Here is a 3,003-nt window from a genome sequence, read left to right on the forward strand (position 1 = left end):
GGAGTGGTGAGCAGTGTTCATCATTCTATAGGTTTATATGCATATTTTACATCGATAGGACCATACTAGATCTCCTATTCTGTGATTTATTCACCAAGATGTATGCACTGCTCCCTATGTTGACATATATAGATCAACAACATGCTTTTTAATGACTCCATAGTACCCATCAATCTGTTGGTAAACATTTGCATTTTTCCAAATTATAATTTTTTGCAATTCTAAACAAGGCTATAACACACCTCTTGATGCCAAGTTATGAGAGGCTGCAGAGTGCAGAGTTTGGGATTTGAAATTGGATCTGAGTTTAAATCTCAGGTCTGAACTTATAGGTTATATGATTTTTGGAAAATTACCATACCTGTCTGAGCCTCGGTTTCTTCATTTGTGCAGTCAGTAATAGCTTCTCCATAAAGTTGGTTAAATAATGCAAAGCATGGCAAAGGCCTAGCATGGTGCTCGGGGTAGAAGAGGTGCTTGGAGAAAAGTACTTATCAGTTCACAAGGAGATGTAAGATACAGTCCTGTCCTTCCATACCCCTGCAGCCAATCTCCAGCAACAGGCTCCCCAGGAGTTGCCTCAAACTCTCCCTGCCCTGGGCAGCTCCCCCAGCGAGGGGCTCCTGCAAAGACTGTTTCTGCAGATACTTCTACAACTCCATGGCCAACGAGTGTTGTCAGGGCAATGCCAGTGATTTTGAGACCACAGAGATCTGTCTGGGACTCCGCGAACCACCTGGTGAGTCCTCTTATAGAAAAAGGAAGCATAATGAGGTGTAAGGATGGTGGGCGTGTGAAGGGAGAGTGCTGGTGAGGATGGCGGTAGTGATGCAGATGATGATAAGATGGGAGTATGTGATGACAGGGACAATGGGAATAAGGGACATGTCACCCGGAGGTGGCGGTGATGGTACTGATGAGGGTTCCAGAGGTGTAGATGAAAAAGCTGTGGTCGACAGTGGTGTGAGTAGTGAGGGTATAAGTAATACTGGTTATTGTAGTAATGCCTTGTAGTACTGCCAGTGTGGCAAAGGTGAAACTAGTAATGGAGACGATCATGTGGACAGATCACGTGAACGGAGACGATGAATGTGATTGTGGGAGGTGATAGGTAAGAGGAGGCCCCAGATTGGTAATGTTAAAAAGGTTGGGTAAGGAGTCCAGCTTGATGGCTCTGGCTCTAGGCCACCAACAGGCCAGCCAGGAGGGAGGTGACTGTCTCCTTCACAGAGACCAAGGTAAAGAGCAGCTAAAGACAATGGCTGCATATTCCTAGGTCTTGACTGAAAGCTGGCTCTGCCATCATTCGTACGCTGGGGCCTTGTTCTGAATCCATCCTGGAACTCTCTGGGAATGGGGTCAGTAGTGACTTGATGTGGCCTGAAAACTTCCTCCAAGGACCCTGAGCCTGTCCTCAAAAAGTTGCTCACACTTTTGGTTCCCACTGCTTCTGACTCCATCGCCACCATTGCCACTGCTGGAAGATCTTCTACCCTTTGGTGCAGACAAAAAAGCAAACAGCATTGGACAGGAAACGAATGGCATTGAAACAGATTTCCGGCAAGGAGTGCTTTGGGGGATTGCAGGTTGTTTTTTTGTTTTGTTTTGTTTTTAACATGACAACGTTGAACTGAACTGCAAAATGAAATTTGCTGTCTCCTTACCATCAAAGGCAGAAGCTGGAAGACGCCCTGTGCTATATTGGCTGTCTGGTTTAACTTGCACAGAACAGAATTTTATATCAAGATCTGGTTATCATCAGGCTGCCTCAGAACATGGCCTTGCTGTCATTGCTCCAGATACCAACCAGCCCTCGCGGTGAAGATGAGAGCTGGGGCCCTGGCACTGGTGCTGGGTTTTATGTGGATGCCACTGCAGATCCTTGGAAGACTAACTACAGAATGTACTCTCACGGAGTAGAGGAGCTTCTCCAACTGGTAAACGCCAATTTTCCAGTGGACCCACAAAGGACGTCTATTTTTGGCCACTCCCTGGGAGGCCATGGAGCTCTGATTTGTGCTTTAAAGAATCCTGGAAACTACAAATCTGTTTCAGCATTTACTCCAATTTGCAATCCAGTGCTCTGTCCTTGGGGCAAAAAGGCCTTTAGTGGATATTTGGGAGCAGATCTAAATAAATGGAAGGCTTACGATGCTACCCATCTTGTGAAGTCCTATCCAGGTTCTCAACTGGACATACTAACTGATCAAGGAAAAGATAACCAGTTTCTTTCAGATGGATAGTTACTATCTGATAATTCCACCACCGCCTGTAAGAAAAGGAAATCCCCGTTGTTTTTAGATTACAAGAAGGTTATGATCATAGCTACTATTTCATTGTAACCTTCATTACTGATCACATCAGACATCACGCAAAATACCTGAATGCATGAAATACCTCAGAGGAGAGAATCTCTTCAGGATTCTAAAAATTGTAATAAACAGAATTGCAGTGAAAAAAGATTTCAAACATTGTATTTCATAATGCTAAAAAATACTTCATTCTATAGTTGAATCACCTGAATGAAACCTGAAAAAAAAAATAGTTGCTCACAGCCTCTTCAGCTCTCACGGGTGATCAATCCTGGGCCACCCTCCACCCCTACCTCTTTGGGGCCATCATCATCCTGTGCCCCCAGAATAAAGATGAGGACCCAGGACACAAGATCCTTGATCACTAGGAGGTCCTCATGAAAGCCAGACTGAATAGAAGTTGGGGACCTCATATGTCTGTCCCCAATACATGCCTGCTGCTCCTTCCTGCCTGAGGCTCCATGTCCAGTTGAGAGAATCTTCCTGTCCAGTAAGAACTATGTTCTAGAAGAGTGTACAGAGGAGTGGAAATTCAGGGTGTTTTGGTCAGCTGGGGCATGACTCCCCTCCTTACCCAGAGGAATCCTGGAAAAACAAGGGTTTTACATTTTTGCATGTGGTAAAATATATACAACATTACATTTACCCTTTTAACCACATCTAAGTGCACCATTTAGAATTGTATTTAGAA

At 44.6% G+C, this 3,003-nt stretch overlaps 1 pseudogene; it reads left to right on the forward strand.

The window, feature by feature from the left end:
- Positions 1–555: 555 nt before the first annotated feature.
- LOC107514591 lies at positions 556–2,412 on the forward strand (annotated as a pseudogene).
- Positions 2,413–3,003: the final 591 nt, after the last annotated feature.

Source organism: Rousettus aegyptiacus, unplaced genomic scaffold (genome assembly GCF_014176215.1).
Source record: "Rousettus aegyptiacus isolate mRouAeg1 unplaced genomic scaffold, mRouAeg1.p scaffold_m13_p_12, whole genome shotgun sequence".
Classification (NCBI taxonomy): Eukaryota; Metazoa; Chordata; class Mammalia; order Chiroptera; family Pteropodidae; genus Rousettus; species Rousettus aegyptiacus.